A 22,741-nucleotide genomic window follows, 5' to 3' on the forward strand; every position below is an offset into this window, starting at 1 on the left:
TTTGTATGAAAATTTCAACTGTCGGACGACAACGGAAGACGGACGGACGATCAAACGGACAGCGGAGTCTTAGTCTTCGCCGTATTCCTTGAAAGGGGTTATTCTATGGGTCATTTGCAATGATTTAAGTCCAGTCAACCAGGGGTCAAAACTCATTGGTTTTCAAGTTATATGAGTTTTTAGTTTTTTGTTTACAAAACCCGCCTTTCGACTAAAAAGTGGTAATTGTGAAAAAACTACTCAAATTTGGACGTAAAAAAACATTCACCTAATAGCCAATAAACTACTGATTACGTGAAATAAAAAAAGATTGCCAAAACTTTCCAAAATTCTCAAAAAAAAAGGATTTGAAGTCACAATGTTTTTGTAATTTTCCCCAAACTTTGTAACATTTTAAGGCATTACTTTAAAAAAAAGTATGACACTTTGCGTACAAAATACAGAAATGAGTTCCTCAGCTTTCCAAAAAAGTACGAATGTCGACATGTTCTCTTAAACTTTTTAAAATAATAATAATAATAGCAGAGCAGGTAGGTACCGAAGACAAAAAATGCTTACGTAGAAACTAATTACCGTAATGACTTGACATGTATTAGGTACTTACCGAAAATGTAAAATAAGTTTATGGCAAAAATTTCATTTTTGGTACAAGCTTTTATCGCTGACTATACTTTTCTTACGACAGACAACTAATACTCATTATAAATTCTAAAAACCCCTAACACAATTAGGTTGCGTTGTTTCATCACAGAGTTCCTATGGCCACCTCCTGTCTCCATCATCAGATCAGTTCGACAGTACCATATTATTGTATTGTCATCAGGCGGCTTAGCACGGTCGTGTTTTTATCCCTTGTCACCATGCCTGTCACGTTCTAACAAGTATGTAAGTGCGAAAGGGACGCGCATAGTGATAGTCGATAAAAATGGAACCGTGCTGAGCCCGCAGAACTACATACAGCTGTAAATTTTCATGACGCTACGATCCTTGGAAGATGGTTAAATTAGTTACCTTAGATTCCATTACATAGTTAGTTACATACAGGTCGAGAGTTCCTATGGCCACCTCCTGTCTCCATCATCAGATCAGTTCGACAGTACCATATTATTGTATTGTCATCAGAACTACATACAGCTGCCAATTTTCATGACGCTACAATCCTTGGAAGATGGTTAAATTAGTTACCTTAGATTCCATTAAGTACATAGTTAGTTACATACAGGTCGACCTAATAAAAGCCTGTTAATGAGTTTTAGTTTAGGCGTCCGTATAAATAAATCCAGCGAGTAAACCACAACCACAATACTCTTGCGTACAATAGTCTAATTTACGGTGAACGGGAAAAAAATAGAGCGGTAGGTAGGTAGTTTAAAAAAACGTATGCAGAAAAACGCACAGCTTATCTATGGAATAAGTACCCTTCACACTCTCGCGGACTTAATAATAATTTATTATAAATGTTATGATCTTATAAATTTGTAAAATCAATGAAAATTCATTTATAATTTATGAATATATAATTTTTATTTAAAATCATTGAAAAATTATCACCTTACTACCAATCCCAGTTTTGAACTGATAATTGATTAACGAAAATTCCTAGAAACCCTTAGAAAGCAAATCTGGCCTGACCTCCGATTAGGTAGTTACATGTACTAATGTAGGGATCAAATTTTAACGGAAATGGTTTGTAAGCTAAACTATTACAACATATTTTGTGAATTATATACCCTTACGTTATTACCATCTATTGAGTAAATTAGACACTACTTAGTTAGGTCACCTGTGTTAAAGTGACATCTATGTTGGTTATTATTAAACTGAATCTCGCCATCTTGTTTTACATGGATAGTGTAAAGATCACTCACACAAACAAGCGCTTAACTAAAATCTTCGCATTTTTCAAATGGTTTTTAATTAAAAATATTGAATAATTGGTCATTATTTTTAACTTGGCGACGACAGACGATTATGCACTACCTAAACATCAAGGTTGTAAGTGCTGTAAATCTACGTATTAAGAGAAAATTGACCAATAAAATTGTATGAAATTCGCATAAGGAGAACCACCTTAATGGCGGCTCCATTGTTAATTACTCCGAGGCGAAAATCGAAATTCAGTTATCTGCCTCTTTATCGCTCGAATATGCAAGAGTGATAGAGAGATTAATAGATAACGAAATTGCGATTTTCTTGTTTCGCGGTAGGCCATGTGTCAATGTGGTTTGTTTACTGTATGTGCCACAAAGGTGCCACCTACGCAGAGCTTTGCCTAATATTCCCTATTAATAGATCTAGAAACGATATAGATTAGATGTGTCAGTGTCAAAAGAGACGGTTTTGTTTGAAGAAACGTCACATTTGACACTGATATATCTAATTCATATCGTTTCTATATCTATTTATTGACGTATCTTAAAGTTCGAATCTGGCCGTGTAGACGGGCTGCAATTTGTATAGGAACTGTACGCCAACTGCAACGTCGGCGTGCAGTTCCCATACAAGTTGCAGTCGGGTTGCAGTCCGTCTGCACCGGCCTTAAGGGTGGTATTCCACCTATCCAATTTCTTTGTCCAATGTGTATTGCGTCTCACATTCTGCTTTAATGAGTGAGTGAGATGCACTGATATTGGACAAATAAATTGTACAGGTCTAATACCACAGTTAGAACAAAATTTTGACAGTTCCAAACAACTGACAGGCCGATACCGTCCGGCGAAACTTATCGGCGGACTGTTAATCAGTGGGCCCCTTAAAACGCAAACGCACTTTTAAATAAACACGTTCTACGGGGTGTTAATTTTGCGAGGTATTATAATAGGTCATACTTAGAGTTAGATCAAGAAAAGTCTGCAGAGATTTTGATAGCCCACGCAGTGCAAGTGTTATTTTAAACGTCAAACATCTATGTAATTATGACGTATAAATAACACTTGCACGGTGTGCGCTAGCGCTATCAAAATCGCTGCTGACTTTTCTTGGTCTAACTCTAGAGACTTTAGGCACTAGGTCGCTTTTATAAAAACTAGTGCCAGCGCCAATTGTTGCGATAAAATTGCTTTAAGTACTTAGAGGATCCCGGGGCTCCCTTAGCGAGACGGGGCTAAAAACCGGCAGCACTTGAAATATGATGATAGGATTAGATCTTAGGAGAGAGATAAGCGTTGAGTTTCGAAACAAAATAAAGTTGTTTTGAGTCATGTAAACACGTCACACCCTTATGGGGACGTACCGCCGCTGACTCACTTAGGTAGGGGTGAGAAGAAAGCCACACTGCCACACACACACACTACACTAGGTACACTAGGTACCTACCGTGCCGTCGCCACACTTGCCGCTAATGTGTTTGCCTTGCTCAGCTTTGGTTTATCATTTAACCTGTCGTCTACCAAGCTATAAAAAAAGCACCCCTCCTCTATCTACCCCGGCCGAAGTTCTCCGTCAATTATTTTGTACCCCGTATTTGTTACACCGGAGATCTCCGGCCATTTTAACCCCAGTCGAAAAGCAGGTTTTTATAAATGAAATTAAAGCTGTTTTTCACCTGCAATTACATATCTCGGTTGCAAAAAGAACTGTGATGCATGCGCTATATACGCGTACGCATCACGGCAAGTAGTAGCGGCATAAGTCACTTATTACATAGTAACGCCATCTTTCCGCAACTAGCAGTAGACTAGTGGTCAGCGGGTTGACAACATGTAAACAAGTGACACGGTAATTTAGATCTCGAAATTGAGGGTGTCGCGAAAAAACACGGACGACCGGCAAAATGGAAAAATAACACAGACAAAGGAAATGTTACGCCGTTAATAAGACGGCGATTAATTAAAACACGCAGTTTTACGGACATATTACGCCATAATAGTATCGGTGGGAGTTTGTTGTGATATTTGTGCGTGTGAGTGCCAGAGATAGTCACGGGGTAAGTGTACCGGCTGATCATTTAGCTTAATTGATGTCACTTTGTGATTATAGAAGTTTTTTAAATATAAAAGTGTTATTCACACTCACTGTGCGACACTTTGTTCACAGCATACGGGAACGCCCTTTCTGTCGGGATAATAATTTATGGAAATTATAAAAACTCCCGGAATAGCATTGCTGAGAATACCATCCATAATTTCGCTACAGTTGTCACGAGACGATTTGGACTTGAGGCTGGAGCGCTCGGCTGCTGAGCAAGTGGCCCGGGTTCGCTTCCTACGAAAGCGAACTCTTTTTTTTTTGTTTCTTTTTATTTTTTTGTTTTTGTTTACATTTAGTGTTTTAGTTTTTATCTTCATTTATATTCGTTTTTATGATTTATACTTTTGTGTAACCCCTGGTCGTTGACGAGAATCTCTTAGCTATTTTAGCAATATCGTACACTGTGTCTATTTCACCATATTTTAATATTTAAGGTTTTAGTTGTATTCAATAAATATAGTATAAAGTTAACTGTCACCAATTGTTTTATCTAACATCGAATTCAAGAACCCGAATCATTACATTGGCGCCTAACAGGTATTCGGTGGTTTAGATCAGTCCGTGGTGACAGTTGGCAGCAAAAGTTATTTTTTGTAACAGGTTTTGCTTTGTTAGTATTAAGTTAGAGATTAGAGTTAAGAGATAATGGACGTCAACGCCCTGCATAAGGATGAGCTGGAGTTTGAGTTGGCATGTCGGGGTGTCTCGGATTGTGAAACTGTAGCGACTATGCGAAAATTTCTTCGGGCAATGTTAAAACGGGAGGCATCCGGGGAAGCCTCTATCTCTATTAAAGTTCCCGCTGGATGTCTTGAAGATCCGGGTAAGGAAATTCTCTCTTGCAGGAACAAACTGTCATCTCTGGTAACACTTATTTCGGAGTTGTCAGACAGCCCAGATCTTGCACTGATCAGGCGGTTACAGTCCCGGTTGACACATCTGGCTAACCGCGCAAAGTTGATAGTACCCTTAGCTGTAGCTGACACGGAAAGTCACTTGGATTTGCTTGAGGATATTGATGAAGCTGCGGTGTCATTAGAGGGGCTGAAGGAGGAGGAGGCAGAGGACGAGGCCGTCATCTCGGAGCAGGACAAGGCCATGTTACACAGGACATTGGGGGAGGAAGCGGTGAAGATATTAGGAAGTTTAGGTATAGGACAGCCTTCTAGCAAATCGGGGTCAAAAGTAATTGGAGGCCATCAACACCGTGTGGGTGACGCAGTAGTTCCACCGGGCACTGAATCTTGTTCCGCATCGGCAGTTATAGCAAGTCGTGCCAGCTTTGAGAAGGGCAATATTCATAAGGAAGTACAATCGGGAAGTCGGGGTGAAGTTCCGAAGGTTGCTTCGGCTTCGCAGGGATTACAGAGATCGTCGACATGGGATCCGGAATGTCAAAGGAGGAAGTTAGTCCCAATTAAAGATTGGGGAGTCAAGTTTAGCGGTAGGGACACTGTGAGCATCAATGCATTTCTGGAGAGGGTTGCGGAGCTCAAAGAGGCTCGTAATGCAGACGACGATGATTTGTTTCGTTATGCCGTTGATCTGTTTGAAGATGAAGCTCTCATATGGTTTAGAGCAAACAGGGGTGTGGTTTCTAATTGGTCGGAGCTGGTGGACCTCCTGGTTGATACTTTCCAGGCACCAAATTATCAGGATGAGCTCTTGGAGGAAATTAAGCGGCGAACTCAAAGTAAGCAGGAGAGGGTTGTCATATATTTATCAATCATGCAGAATATGTTTAACCGTTTACCCATGCCGCTTACGGAATCACAAAAGTTGGTGATTCTAAGGAAGAACCTGCAGCCTTACTACCAGAAAGAAATTTGCCGTGACACTTTTGATTCGGTAGCAGGATTGACGTCAGTACTAAGGGTGATTGAACGAACCAAGATTCGTTGTGAAGGGTTTAAGGAGCCAACCACGGATAACTTGTCTCTGGAGCGTGATTTAGCGTACAAGGGTACCTTGAGTGCCATGCAGCAGGAGCACAAAGAGGTGGCAGCTATAGACAATAAAGTTGTCGGTAGATCTGCGCAGTCGAAGTGCTGGAATTGCAGGAGTCCGGGTCACAGATTTAGGGAGTGCAACTTACCAAGGCAACGGCTCTTCTGTTATAAATGCGGCCGTTTTGGAAATACTGTACAGAAGTGTCCTTGCAGTAAGGCGAATGAGGGAAACGGTCAGTCGGAGTCGATGCCTGCCGATTCGACCCCGCAAAAGTAAGTCATTCTGTACCGGATGACTGGCAGCAATGGCTAAATACTGTCTCTAGATATTTTAGGACTGGCGAAGTTTGCAACATACAGCGCAGTGATAGGGATAGACGGTACTATGCGGATATAAGGATTTTGAACCAGCAATTCCTGGCTCTATTGGACTGCGGAGCCGCAATTTCGGTAATCTCTCCAGACTTTTGCGCTAAAATGACAAGCCTAGGTTTGACGGCACAAAAGGTGCCCGTGCAGGATATATCTATGGCTGATGCATCCGTTCTTACGATTGATACTGTAGTCCATCTGCCGATACAGTTTCGAGGAGAGTTCAGGGTGGTTCCCTTTTTTGTCATGGACCCTTCAAAACATGAAATCGTGTTAGGTATTAGTTTTTGGGACGCTTTTGGGTTGACAGTGGCGGAGCAGAAGTTGGCTACGGAAATATCGGAAATAGCAGTTGTAAGTTCAGTGGTTTCGCGAGAGGAGTTAAATGACAGCCAAAAACAGCGTTTAGGTATTCTACTAGAAGAGAAGGGTAGGGACATAGGAAAGGGATTAGGGAGGACATCGCTTATTAGTCATAGGATTGACACAGGAGATAGCTTACCTACCAGCCAGCGACAGTATCCTTTCGCTCCGCCTATTATGAGGGAACTGGAGAAGGAGATTCAGGATATGCTCGATGACGACGTAATTGAACCTTCGTTCAGCTCTTGGCGTTCTCCAATTCTGTTAGTAAAAAAGGCATCGGGTAAAAATCGGTTGTGTCTTGACAGCCGTCAATTAAATAAAGTGACAGTAAAGGACTCTTACCCGTTGCCGAGGGTGACAACTATTTTAGACAGCTTAAAGAACGCACAGTTTTTGTCAACTATCGATTTACGTTCTGCGTTTTGGCAGATACCTTTAGAAGACTCTAGTAAAGAAAAAACTGCTTTTGGCCTCGCGGGTAAGGGTCTTTATCAATTTAAGGTCATGCCTTTCGGCCTCTGCAACGCTTCTCAAACTCAACAGCGCCTGATGGATCGGCTGTTTCCACCCGAGTGTGAAGGTAAAATATTTACCTATCTGGACGATATAGTGGTTTGTAATGGTAATTTTGAAGAGCATTTATCGTCGCTGGCCCTTGTAAAGGACAAGCTGAAAGAGGCAGGTCTGACCATAAATCTTGATAAGTGTGCTTTCGCGAGACCATCACTGAAGTATTTAGGGTATATCGTCGACAAGGAGGGTCTTCGAACAGATCCAGACAAGGTTAGAGCCATTCTGGATTATCCTAGGCCCTCTACTTATTCAGAGTTGAAGCGCTTCATTGGCTTGACCAGCTGGTATCGGCGCTTCGTCCCAAACTTTGCCATTGTGGCGGCCCCACTGCATGACTTGACGAAAGGAGGAAAGAAGGGAAAGCAGATTCTGTGGAACGCGGAAGCGCAACAGGCATTCCTTAGTCTGAAAACGGCTCTCACCTCTGCGCCAGTGCTAAGAGTACCGGATTTCACAAAATCTTTTTCGGTTCAGTGTGATGCTTCCAATAGGGGCACTGGTGGAGTGTTAATTCAAGAAATTGAGGGTATGGAAACACCCATCGCTTACACTAGTAGGAAATTGACGGAAAGGGAATGTAGGTATTCGGCATCCGAGCGAGAGCTGTTAAGTGTCCTGCATGCGGTTGAACAGTTTCGCCCTTATATTGAAGGAACTCATTTCAAGGTCATCTCGGACCATAGCGCTCTCCAGTGGTTGCATCGCAATAAGGACCCTCATGGTCGACTAGCGAGGTGGGCCATGCGCTTACAGCAATTCGATTATGAAATTGTCCATCGCAAAGGAAAGTTTAACACTGTGCCTGATGCCTTGTCGAGAGCTATTACGGAGGATATCGACCTTCTGGAAATTACGCCACAAGATAAAGACGACTGGTACAGGTCGGAAGAGGCCAAAGTCATCGGGGGGACTAATGGACCAGAGTGGGAGATCAACCAAGGACAGCTATGGAGATGTGTCAAGCTAAAACAATTCCCAGACGAAAATTACGATTGGAAGCTTGTCATACCAGAGAAACTTAGACAACAGATTATGAGAGAATGTCATGATGATCCGACTGCAGGACATTTTGGTGTTAAGAAGTCTGTAAATCGAGTCAGGCAGCACTACTTCTGGCCGACGTTAATCAAAGATGTTAAAGACCATGTACGGAAATGTGAAGTGTGCGCAAAGTACAAATATTCCCAGATGAAACCGTCTGGTTTAATGGGCAGACAGCGAGAAGTAACAGAGCCTTTTCAAATGGTCTCTATGGACCTGATGGGGCCCTTTCCAAGGTCAAAGAGCGGCAATACCATGCTTTTGGTCATTACGTGCTGGTTTAGCAAATTTTGTTTTTTATTCCCTTTAAGAAATGGAAAGGCATCAGCGATTTCGCGAATTTTAGAAGAAAAAATTTTCTTAGTGTACGGAGTACCTGATGTGATAATTTGTGACAATGGGAAACAGTTCGTGTCGAATGAATTCAAAGACCTAGTGTCCGGCTATGGAGCAAAACTTTGGTATACACCGTATTACCACCCGCAAGCAAATCCAACTGAGCGTGTGAATAAGGTGATTGGAGTGGCGATCGCCTCCTATGTTGAAGATAATCACAGAGAATGGGATAGGTATATATCTCACATTTCCCACGCAGTGAACACGGCTGTACATGAAGTGACGGAAAGAACTCCGGCCTATCTTTTTTTTGGTCGGGAGACGGCGATACAAGGGTCGAAAGCGTATAACTTTGAGCCTAACGATCACATAACTATTAACCAAGAGCGGTTTCAGAGAAATCTTAACCTACGTAACAAAATATATGAAGATGTTCGCGAAAACATGACGAAATCTTATGAAGCCAATGCCAGGCGTTACAACCTCCGGCGACGGACGTGTGACTATAAAGAAGGTGATCTCGTGTTGAAGCGTACCAAACATCTGTCATGTGCGGACAAAAGCTTTATGGGCAAGTTAGCACCTAAATTTGAAAAAGCTGTCATTGCGAATAAGGTTTCCAACGATGTCTATAGACTTCAAGGTCTTAAAGGGAAAAATTTGGGAACCTGGCACGTTAGCGATTTAAAACGCATTGGGTGAATCCAGTCGGATTCTTCAGAGGTGAGGGGATATGTGATGCATGCGCTATATACGCGTACGCATCACGGCAAGTAGTAGCGGCATAAGTCACTTATTACATAGTAACGCCATCTTTCCGCAACTAGCAGTAGACTAGTGGTCAGCGGGTTGACAACATGTAAACAAGTGACACGGTAATTTAGATCTCGAAATTGAGGGTGTCGCGAAAAAACACGGACGACCGGCAAAATGGAAAAATAACACAGACAAAGGAAATGTTACGCCGTTAATAAGACGGCGATTAATTAAAACACGCAGTTTTACGGACATATTACGCCATAATAGTATCGGTGGGAGTTTGTTGTGATATTTGTGCGTGTGAGTGCCAGAGATAGTCACGGGGTAAGTGTACCGGCTGATCATTTAGCTTAATTGATGTCACTTTGTGATTATAGAAGTTTTTTAAATATAAAAGTGTTATTCACACTCACTGTGCGACACTTTGTTCACAGCATACGGGAACGCCCTTTCTGTCGGGATAATAATTTATGGAAATTATAAAAACTCCCGGAATAGCATTGCTGAGAATACCATCCATAATTTCGCTACAGTTGTCACGAGACGATTTGGACTTGAGGCTGGAGCGCTCGGCTGCTGAGCAAGTGGCCCGGGTTCGCTTCCTACGAAAGCGAACTCTTTTTTTTTTGTTTCTTTTTATTTTTTTGTTTTTGTTTACATTTAGTGTTTTAGTTTTTATCTTCATTTATATTCGTTTTTATGATTTATACTTTTGTGTAACCCCTGGTCGTTGACGAGAATCTCTTAGTTATTTTAGCAATATCGTACACTGTGTCTATTTCACCATATTTTAATATTTAAGGTTTTAGTTGTATTCAATAAATATAGTATAAAGTTAACTGTCACCAATTGTTTTATCTAACATCGAATTCAAGAACCCGAATCATTACAGAACAAATACGGGGTCTCCGGCGCGTGTGGGGAGCGGGAGACAAGGGTAACGAACAATTGGCCGGAGATCTCCGGCCTGGGTAGACGACACTACGACAGGTTAACGGAAAGTACCTACATAAGTATAATGGCATTAATGGGGGTATTGACAATATTATTGTATCTTTTGAAGTGACAATATCCACTGTACCTATCTACACAACAAATCATTCCGGTAAATCCTTTGTTAACATTATCTTATCTTTCTTTTATTTTTCAATAAACTCTTTAGTTTTATACTACGCCTTTGTATAACATATATACTTGTATAAGATAATGAAATTCCATCATTTTAGTAAACCGATTTGGATGCGGTTTTTTTTTCATATACTTATAGAAAGAAAGCATGTTTTCCAGCGCTGGGTCTTAAACGAATTTTATCAAAATTGCGTTGAGGTTTTTAAGTTTTAAATTTTCATATGGTGATCCTGATCTACATCTAAAATTACTTTTACAGTACATTATGGTCCTACTTTCAAAGGAGAAAGAGCACTATCACTATACAGGGTGATTCATGAGACGTGAGCAGGACTAATCCTGCACACTCAGTAACTGATAATTGATCGATCACCGTCGTATTTAGGTGAAACAGCCAGATTTTTTCCTATTTTTTAACTTTTTGGTGAGGGCAAATTTAATCCTCTACAATCATGGTCACCCTACAAGACCTATAATGAATAAGCATAAAACCTCTTTAATTTTTGATTACGAAGAAAATAAACTGTCAAACTTGAGTGAGATACGAGTTTTCAAAAGTAACCAGACCGCGATGACAGTGGTGACATTCAATTTGACACAGAATATCGGTAGTTTAGTATTCTAATTTTAGGGTGACCACGCATGTCGTAAATAAATTAATAACTTTTTTTTTCAACACGACTAGAAAATTAACGTTAACCTCACTAATACTGATACGAAAGTGTTGCTTATAATCTACGAAATGCGCAGTATTAGTCCTGCTCACGTCTCCTGAATCACCCTGTATATGTGAAAAGTTTCAAGGGCCATATCTTATACCTTTAAACGAGCAATTCTTGTTTATGTATTTATATTTATTTCGGGGATCTCGGAAACGGCTCTAACGATTTCGATGAAATTTGCTATATGGGGGTTTTCGGGGGCGAAAAATCGATCTAGCTATAGGTCTTATATCTCTGGGAAAATGCGCATTATTGAGTTTTTATATGTGTTCCGAGCAAAGCTCGGTCTCCCAGATATTGTACTGTAAAACGTTGTACGATACACGTGCGAAAATGCAATTCGCAACTCGTATCGATTTAAAACACTCCCATTTCCGCACTTGTATCGTAAATAACGACGTCATAAATTACAATGGGTAGCAAAGACAATGACCTTTTATTTATGTAGACGTGTGACGTTCATAGTTGACAAAATTAAAAATTGATCCAACGATTTTGACAGCTTGACAGGTTGGCGTCACCCATACGCCTAACTAAATATAGGTTCCGGAACCTATATTTAATGGCTCACAATCGTGCGCCTGGTACCATATCTACCTCAATTTACTTACATCTATGAGCAAAGAGCATATATTATAATCACTACGTTAATGGGTAAGTCACAACCGAGCAGAATCATTATGTCACTTTACTTTACCAATATACGAAGCTGTCGCTGGTATTCGGCATGTTCGCAAGGTAAGGTAGGCCGCATGAAGGTAGCATGCGTGGGCGACGCGACGCTTGCAAAATCGCAAGTAATCGTTCTAGATTCGCCGGATGCGACGGCTTGCCTAACTAAACAACTTGCTAACGGAGCCGGCGTAACAGATATAAATAATTGTTATAAGGTTTGATATATTTTTGAGACAATTATTTTGAATATCAAGTGAAGTTATCGCGCCAGCGTTTAGGGCCGACTCCTGCGGCCATAAATGAGTTATTCTGGCGCGTCAAACGATGATCCCTATGACAGTTCATCGAAGTCGCTTTTGGATGGGCTTAATTATAAAAATAATTGAAGAGATATGTTTTTACCGTATTTTTATCATTTAAATCTGCGGTCGGCAACCTGCGGCCCGCGGGCCGCATGCGGCTCGCGAATCTGTCACTTCACTCACGAGAGGCGCCTTAGCTATTTTGTACGTAATAGTTTTGGTAATAGTGACAAACGACACGACAATGTCTCATAAAGTCATAAATATTAACAAAGTACGGCCCGCGTCACCTCCGTTAACTACTATGTGGCCCTTGGCTGCTAAAAGGTTGCCGACAGCTGATTTAAATGATGTGTATGTCTAATTAAAATATGTCAGCGAATTAGGAAATATATGGGACATATTTTTGACTAAGTCGTTTACACCCATATTTTTACACCTGACTGTAATAAATAACCACATCATCTTTTGTATCATAATTAAGGCTGGTCTATTAAATCCTAGGGTGCGACATCAATAATCATTAACTGCATTTACTATTAATAATTGTAGCATTTACAACACTTAATTCACTTAAATATTCAAGTCAAGGCGTCTATCATTTAAGTGCAAAAGTTTGTGATGGTCGCCGTTATCGACGAGACAGTGCGATATTCGTACAGTCTGACTCTTTCATTCGCGTGGAACTAAAAAGTGACAGTTGCTCTATCACATGGATAACAGTGTCCATCACACGCCCGGAATATTACTGTGTTGTAATAAAACGCACCAATGTTTAAACCGCAATGTTTATTTCTAATTTTCAAAACGTCATACGGATTTCTGCGCTGTTTTCTTATGTGAACTTTATTGCATAAACAATAATGTCATTTTTACGATGTATATTTTATTGAGATACGAGATGTTGTGAATAATCAGTGGATATGCAATTTACGTTTTATTGTCTTAAATTAACACTGTTATAAAACGTTAGTTATGTTAAAGTGTGCTTGCGTGTTCGCATGATCTATTGCAATAACTATTATGCAATAGTGTATTTGACTGTATTTAAAATAAATTATTTTACACCATGCATGAAATAAAGCACCAGAAGATTAATAGAGAAACGTAGACAGCATCAGCAGTTATTTTTAGAGACAATTTCTATTTTAAAAACCGTATAAAACTATAAAGAGTAGGTAATTTGATTGTGACGTCACATGCTAGTGTTTCATATAAATCCCATAGTAGCAAAATCGTACCTACCTTTCTAATTTTCTAATTTATTCTAAACTTTCATTAGCGATAGTCTAAATGTAGTATTCAAGTACGAGAGTTTGTGTAGTGTGTACAGCGCCAAAACACCATACCACTCCTGCTTCTGGGAGATAATGTCAATCGAATCGTTTTTATGACTTAAGTAACATAACTTAAGGGTAATTTATGCTAGAACGGTCCGAGTCCGGGCCGAGGCGTCCGACACCTCAGTTTTGTATAGAAAACACCACGAGGTCACCGATCACCCGTCATAGAAGAAGTTTCGGAAGTCTCGGCCCGGACCGTTCTAGCGTGAGCGCCATCGCCATCCTTTAGGCTACCTACATTTTTAACCGATTCTGAAAGACGTAATGTACACATTGTTATGATATGAGTAAACCTTTTTTTATTCAAACGTTATAATAGTAGGTTATGAATAACATGAAAGTGATCTTATGATAACGAGCCGAAACTTAACCTTGCGCCGTTATCTTAGCTAGATTACTTTCGTCTTTCGGTCTGTTGACAATGATAAACTTTAGAGTGCCGTACCGCAGTACCGTATCGCAGGCTGAAGTATTTTGTCGCAGTATCGTGTAAAATATGTCAATACAAACCAAAATTCAGATAACCAGTGATGTGTAAAGTAGTCTAAGCTCTCTCATTTATTATTTCAAGCAGTAATTATTTCCACTTTGGGCGTTAACACTTGAATCCCTCTCTACGCTCAGGATTCTACATTATAGTATCCTTTGCTTACGCAGTAAATATGTCATTTTGCTCCCTTGTTTCTCTGACTTGGTATTATTTGTATGTTGTTCACTTTATAAGTGTATGAAGTGTATCCAGTATTTATAAAAGCAACAATAACGTTTTCGATATCGATCCTGCAGCCATTACTGCCTTTTGAGATAATAAAAACTCATTCACTTAAAATAAATATCGTATTTTAAACTTCCACATTTTGAGATAAAAAAGCAGGTGTTTGTTTCGCGAAAACATTTGTATTTTAAGTAAATTGGCGTGTTGATAAGGCGGAAATGTTTTTGAAGTAGGATACCGCTTTTATCGTATTTTTATTGAGATATTAAATGATACTTTATGCTACTTACATACGAATATCGAATTCATTCTTGGTGTAAAATGTTTGTTAGTTGCAGATCAGGGTCAGTCTGACTGTACTAGCAGGTAATTAAATGGCATTATCTGCTAAGGGGCTATTCATAAATTACGTCATTTCAAATTAGGGGGAGGGGGGGTCTGGACATCGGATGACGGTAGCATGAAGTAGGAGGAAATGGGGTCATTTGAAGCATGATTTTTGGATGATTATAGGGGGGGGGGGCGGTCAAAAATCGTCAAAAATCGATGACGTAATTTATGGACAGCCCCTAAGTAAGTACTCGTACTACCGTTAATTTATAACTACTTACACAATTACCTGTTTCAGGAAGGACCTTTATAAACACATCATTATCATCATTGGCCACGAGTGCCAGTGCCATCTTTAGATATGATTGTGGCTTGCAGACCGTAGACTAGCGTAGACTGAGTTAGTTGGTGTAGGCGACGGAACCTACCAACCTTTAGGCCGGAACGCCACTGCTGCGCACGCTATGTACACGACCCACGTTCCTATACAAAATTTCGTGGGCTTGCCCACGGTTTGTATTAAAACGTGGGCCGTGGATGTAGCGTGCGCAGCAGTGGGGCTCCGGCCTTATGCTGCGCGCGTGCTGGCAGCCTGGCAGCCTAGCCGGCACGGATGCCGCTACCAGCTCGCGTCTTTTGTTTAAGTATATGAATAGTTTTTCCTTGTCAATGAGCGACAAATGTATAATTTGCACATCATCTGTAGTTTTTATGGGTAAATAGCTTTTTATTTGTATATATTCTGTGAGTTTTCTGTGAGCTGTGAGTGTAGGTAAATATTGTATTATATACTGTACAGCCAAAGTTTTTCGCGTTTCATTCACCATCGGCGGTCCGACAGGGTACAGTTGGTATTTTGGTAGTACTTACCTTAAAAATAGTGAATAGAATCAGGCGTTACTTTGCGGAAATCCATATTAATTAAAACGAAAATATTACTTTGCTAATCCGCGAAAAGATAACGTGCTAGTCAATCAGTGCTAACCCGTTATACTTACTTGCGTATTTTTACATGCAATTAATATTCCCACCCTCCCACCGCAAAAATAAATACGCAAATAAATATAACAAACCACCACCAAAAGAATAATCCTCGACATGTGTTTCGCCTCTCTACGAGGCATCCTCAGGAGTTGTTGACGGTCTGACGCCCGGCAACGGAATGACCTGTCTAGCATGGTCGGCCATATTTATACCTTGACCACTCCCCTACTGTGCAAGTGTGAGTGAGATGGGAAAATTCGTAATAACGGCGATGACGCAACATTCAATTGTTCGTTAAGAATCATGCCCCTATTGTTGTACCTAATTATTTCCAGTTCTTCCAGAACACCCAAACGCAATCCCTTTTCGCAAACATGTAAAATATCAAAAGAATGATTCTCAGATAAAGTGTGACCTGTATCTAATAAGTGCTTTGCAAAATTGGACTTCTCTGGATGGTTATGTGTGGTTATGACGCAACATGCTCTTTATACCTAGTAGTGAAATTACGGCCCGTTTGCCCCACATACACCTTATTGCAATCGTCACAGGTAAGCTTATAAACTCCAGACTTTTCCCCATTCTCGATCTTATCTTTGCCATTGCAAAGCTTTGAGTACAAAGTGTTATTTGTCTTAAAGGCCACAGGAATGTCATTATCAGATTGAATTAAATAATATTCATCACTTAGCAGTTTCAAATGGTTACGATAAGTCTGTTGTGGATGGTATCATCAGAAAAAAGCGGAATAGTATAGTCAACACTATGTTTTATGCAGGACGATCCTCTCAACCGATTAAGAAATATCAAGCGAGCATAACTTATTTTGGCAAGTTGTCTGATGCAATTTACAAAAATTTTAAAGTCTAACGACATTCCTGTGGCCTTTAAGACAAATAAGACTTTGTACTCAAAGCTTTGCAATGGCAAAGATAAGATCGAGAATGGGAAAAAGTCTGGAGTTTATAAGCTTACCTGTGACGATTGCAATAAGGTGTATGTGGGGCAAACGGGCCGTAATTTCACTACTAGGTATAAAGAGCATGTTGCGTCATATAGACATAACCATCCAGAGAAGTCCAATTTTGCAACGCACTTATTAGATACAGGTCACACTTTATCTGAGAATCATTCTTTTGATATTTTACATGTTTGCGAAAAGGGATTGCGTTTGGGTGTTCTGGAACAACTGGAAATAATTAGGTACAACAATAGGGGCATGATTCTTAACGAACAATTGAATTTTGCGTCATCGCCGTTATTACGAATTTTCCCATCTCACTCACACTTGCACAGTAGGGGGAGTGGTCAAGGTATAAATATGGCCGACCATGCTAGACAGGTCATTCCGTTGCCGGGCGTCAGACCGTCAACAACTCCTGAGGATTCCTCGTAGAGAGGCGAAACACGTGTCGAGGATTATTCTTTTGGTGGTGGTTTGTTATATTTATTTGCGTATTTATTTTTGCGGTGGGAGGGTGGGAATATTAATTGCATGTAAAAATACGCAAGTATAAGTATAACGGGTTAGCACTGATTGACTAGCACGTTATCTTTTCGCGGATTAGCAAAGTAACATTTTCGTTTTAATTTTTACTTACCTTAAACACTACCCAGTTATTAATAGGTACAAAACACTTAAATATTTATTTACACACACGCTTTGTCCAAAAAGTAGCAAAACAGGTCACTCTGACCTTTAGCCCTCATCACAAATCCGGTAGTTTGAGCATAAATCTTCCGAGCGAGCTTAGATCACTATCTATCTCCATTCAAGGCTGTATCTCGCTTCCACCGATGATATATTACTGCTTAAATTTGACACCTCTTGCGAACTTAAAGGAGCGTACACACTTATTTTCCATCGTATTTTCACGGAAACGTACGAAGGTGTCCTGCTATTTCAGTCGGTCTCGCTCGGTACAAAAAGTACTGAGAGTGACTGAAGTAGAATGACAAATACGAACGTTTCCGAGAATATACGATGGAAAACTATTATGCACTACATCTGTAACTCGTTTTAGGGATAGATATATGTATGTATACTCATTTCTATTAAAGGTTTACTGAAGTACACTAAAACTACAATTTAATACAACTGCATACTTTTAGTATGATACCTATGTTATTCTTTAATGGTATGTTATCGGATATTGTTTATGAAAGACTAGTAACAATATACCTTGCTAATGATATCAATAGATAATGCTGAGATAAGTTCAATAGGGCATTGTCCTGAAGTGGTGACTTCAGTAACATGAAATGACGTAAGAATGTCACATCTTACCTATACCTTTCCTTTAACCCTTTACCAGGCTAAGGGATATATATTTCCCACATACGGCACTTCAAATATGTGTTCTATTTTCGATGAGTACTTAGGACTGACATTCGATTTTCCATTTTTGAAATGTCAGCCTGTACGTCTACCATCAGTTTTAACATTCACATAACGCTCACGTCTACGTAATTTACTTTCTGTACATCTCGCTCGTACTCGCATATTAGTGCAAGCGTGATGTATAGAAAGTAATTTACGTAGACGCGAGCGTATCTGTCAATGTCAAAACTGGTGGTAGCCGTACTTGTATAAAGGGACGAGCAATTCTTGTAGGTATATATTAGAGATGCACCGGATATTCGGTTACTATCCGGTATCCGGCCTATCCGGTCATTATTTTAATATCTGACTTCTTTGCTCGTTCAATTTGTCTAAAATACCTAAAACAGTTTGGACCGGTTAACCTAGAAAGTATTTAAGTATTTAGGTATAGAGTAGTTATTTAAAAGTCATAATCTCATAGAAGTTTTACGTTTTAAAATAACACTTGCACCGTCTGGGCTGCCAAAGTCGCTACCAACTTAGCTTGATCTAACTCTAAAGGGGCCCACTGATTAACAGTCCGATTAACGGTATCGGCCTGTCAGTTAGAACAAAATTTTGACAGTTCCGAACAACTGACAGGCCGATACCGTCCGGCGGACTGTTAATCAGTGGGCCCCTTAACTTCTTGCCTGTGTTTGATAAAGATCATGGCCGAATATTTAGTCAACTTTTTGCATTTTTTTCGAGAAGGATTTTTTCTGTCCTATACAGTACACAACCGAGATTTGAACCCACGAATTTTGACCACCACATATCAAAGCTTAATCCCTTACGCATATGAAACCTTTATAATCAATTCAAAATACATATTAACACAGGTATCACGTATCACTTATTCATCAAAAAACATACCAAACTCAAAAATCATACCTCTATCCCGTCAAAACACAAAATGGCATTCCAATTTTAAAACACTATAAACACAATCACTAAAATCACCTGAAATCACTCCGTTATCACTGATAAGGTATCGAGCGCGGACGGTCGCGGATGCGAGGTGTACTGAACTAACACACTACCTACTAACAGGCGAGTCGGTTGATTTCGAGTGTTGCGTTATTAGGATGGGGGTCTGGGCAGGCGGAGCGGGAGCGGACAGTGGATAACGTTACGCGGCAGTGGGATGGATAGTTTTGAACACTAACAGCATCTAAAATCTGCACGCTATCACTGATAAGGTAACGCGCACCGCGCGCGGACGGGCTGTGGATGTGAGGTGTACTGTACTAAGTACTTTAACTAACCGACGAGACGGTTGTGTTCGAGTGTTGCGTTATTAGGATGGGGGTCTGTATAAATTGCCAATCGAAAGTAAAATAATGTAGGTTATTATTCGATCGACGAATATTTTGCTAATGTATTAAATTAACCTGACATTTTCCATCCATATTTAAATTGTACGTATACCTACTGTTTTTTTTCTTCTGTTTGTTTTACTTGTGTTATTTTATCTAGTTTTATTCTTTGTATATCTTTTGTTGTGACTTGTTATAAGTGAAATGAACTGTATTTGCATGCATGCAACTGTGCTTACTTATAGCACAGAATAAATAATAGTACTAGGTACAGAAGACTCACTCTCTAACAAAACGCGTCTGTTACGATCAGGACAGATATGGCCGCTAGGTGGCGACAGCGCCACGCGCGGCTTATGGCTAGCCACCAAAATTGGTGTGGAACGGATGTACTTTTAGCTACCTGTTGCAAAGCGACGAAATCGCGGAGTGAGCCACGCCTGCTTATAGCAAATAAATTTGATTGATTAAGGTATGGAATTAGCCACGTGACTCCCTAAAGTGGCCTAGAGTCAGGTGACTAATTTACCTATCAATTTACGGACTGAGTATGTTCCAGTGTGTTGAAAGCAAATAGTGAAAACGGTTAAGCAGCGGTCAGTATGCACTATGCAAATATAAAGTACCTGCGCCTCAAAAGAAACGTTTTTTTTTTAGTTTCTGGAAGTTTTGAATATGGTATTATCGAACAAGGGAAAAAATTAACCCATTCACACTTATAAAAGAAAGGCAAGCTTAAGAACCAATAACTTCTACTTCTTAGGCACAGGTACCTTAGTGGCCTACCTCAAATTAACTAATCTCGCTACGCGTATCCACGGACACAGCCTTAGCGAGTGGGAGTGATAAGCCTACTTGACTACGGTTGCAACGGTTTCGCAGTACGAATACATTGAATATATTTGCTATTAATTCAACTAGCTATTAACAACTTTTTTTATACCACATCGGTGGCAAACAAGCATACGGCCCGTCTGGCAGTGGTCACTGTAGCCTATGGACGCCTGCATCACCACTATCACCAGGGACTGCATCTTTTTAGTAGGTAAATAAAGTGAGATAATAATTATTAACAATAAACAGTGTTCACTTATCGATGAGCAGTCGGAAATTTTCCAACATTGCGAAATTTCACAGAAAAATTTCGGAATATTTATATCATATGTAATTTCAGTTTTCAAAATGAAAGTTTTCATAATTTCCCATACCTAGGTACAATTTTCCTGATATTTCCGAGAACTTTTAAAAAATTTTTGAAACTTTTCGCAATTTGAGTAACGTTGATTGATTTGCAGAGTATATTTTTTTATTCGTGTATTATTATAAAAATATATTTACACCCAGCCGGACTAGGCATTTATCGTATTTAAGTCAAATAGTGCAAAAGTAAAGACTTATTAATTTTGAGTTTCACCAAATTATAGGTAATTCTATTGGGTCTATTGAATGTAGGTTAAATACTGAATAGTGGATATACCCATTTAATTACACAATAAACTGGTCCTAAAATAGGCAATCTGTGGAAAATAGAGGTTTATAGGTACTTTGGCGTCTTTGGCACTGATATCGACAAACATACAGTAAAAGTCAGATCGTGTGGGATTGTCATTAAGTAAGGAAAGTATGGCCAAGTGACCTCATGTTAGCATAAGTCAAAATTATGCAAGTTTCTACGTTTCTATTAACATTCTCTCTTGACAACGCGACGTGGTTAGGTATAGGCACAGAATAAGTAATAGTACGCAACGTACGAGTGGTCGCGTACGCAAAGGGACGTCAAGATGTGTCAACCCTAATAATTGCTCGGAGCAATGCTGAGCCGAACGGAGCCGAGTTTGCCCGAAGGGAGGAGTTTTGCACCCCTGGTATAGGTAAGTACAGTTACCAAACGGGATGCACCATGCAAGTCTGCGGCGAATAAAAGATGCCATATCTCCAAATTCTCCAACCACCCACAGCGTGTGTCGATTGTATCGCTGATCCTCACATTGTGCAATGCAATACATGTGGGTGATCGGACATGACATGTGTGCCTGATGAAAACATTAATTTTGTCAGGATATCTCCGTTTTTAATTACATATGGCAATCCTAGATGGATTAGACTTGAAGCGGTGGCCAATGAAAGCCATATAATCTCCAGCCACCCACGGCGCTACATGATTGTATCGCTGATCCGCACATTGTGCAACTATCGATGCATGTGGGTGATCCGACATGCCATGTGTGATGAAAATAGTCATTACTTTTACATGCTTATTATTGGGTGTTAAAAAAAGGATATGTATAGGTACCCGTTTATTACCTACATACCCACTCGTACCATTTCGTTTTTGTTTCTCAAAAAAACAAAAGAAATTCAACTTAAAATTCAGTTATCTCACAAAACTATGTCAATGTCGGTTAGATCGTGAAAATAATCCATGGAAATTAGGACCTTATTTTTACATGCATAGATTCTAATCTCGACTTCCTTTGCAAACCTGTGTTGCAAAACATAATATCTGTATCACATCAACACATTATTTACAATAACTTCGTGCAGGTGGATAAAAAAACATAAATTTTGTTTAAATAAATCGGTTGGTTTTCTGTGTATGTATAAGTTTATTTTCTTTTGGTACTTATAATTAGTTGTTCTTCCAGATATGAATATAAGGATCCGGTCACCTACGGCCGCTATAGTATGTTATAGGTATCAAACCTATTTGAATTTTTATTTAGCTAACTCGACACTTTATCAACGACTGTTAACCGATACTCTTATCTATTCTAACTTATCTCCAGAGACATTTTTATTTTTGCATGTAATTTTATTCAGTCATCATTCAATCTTCTCGCCTCTTCTTAAATTATGAGACCAAAATTTGGCGCCCTGGCGCTATATCATGCGAAAAAATAAATTTGTATTTGACATGTTGATCATATCTCTGCGTGGGAGATTTCGCTGACAGTGACATATTAAAACATAAACAAGTTGCCTAATTAGTTATCAAACAACAAGCAAACGACATTAAATAATAGCAGCAAAAAATGAGTAGGTAACATTAAATTAATGTGGTTCCGTATGAATTAATTTTTTTAACAAGCAGATTTCTTATGGGATAACCTCTTCCAATTGAGGAGGGATTGCAATCTTCTCGGGTAGAGGTGTAGTGTATTAGGGTTAGAGCCGGCGTAGCATTATTTGACTTTTATTAATTATCAAAGAACCTACCAAAATCCCAAATTTTTCAGACACCATAAAGAATTAGACCATCGATCCATTTCATTCACAACATTCGTCATGCCAACATAGAACAAAAGGCGTCGGGACAATGCGCTCCGATTCGTTATGTTATGACTGCCCACGGGCGATCCATCATCGTACTATCTTTTGGACAGTGTTGCCAGATCTACTGATTAAGCAGTAGATCTATCTGATTTTAAAAATATGTACTGATCTACTGCTTTTTGCTGCTGAGCTACTGATTTTTCAAAAACGAATGATTATTCGT

General features: G+C 39.7%; 1 protein-coding gene and 1 long non-coding RNA gene across 2 annotated transcripts in view; one reads left to right on the forward strand and one right to left on the reverse strand.

Annotated features, from left to right (window-relative positions):
- LOC134799922 (uncharacterized) overlaps positions 1–18,896 on the reverse strand; it is a 95,229-nt gene extending 76,333 nt beyond the window's left edge. The window contains exon 1 of the mRNA XM_063772360.1: positions 18,821–18,896. The gene's annotated coding sequence lies outside the window, so the exon portion shown is untranslated. The remainder of the gene's footprint in view (positions 1–18,820) is intronic.
- LOC134799945 (uncharacterized) overlaps positions 1–22,741 on the forward strand; it is a 280,917-nt gene that overhangs the window by 176,801 nt on the left and 81,375 nt on the right. The gene's annotated exons all lie outside the window — the stretch shown is intronic.

Source organism: Cydia splendana, chromosome 19 (genome assembly GCF_910591565.1).
Source record: "Cydia splendana chromosome 19, ilCydSple1.2, whole genome shotgun sequence".
Classification (NCBI taxonomy): domain Eukaryota; kingdom Metazoa; phylum Arthropoda; class Insecta; order Lepidoptera; family Tortricidae; genus Cydia; species Cydia splendana.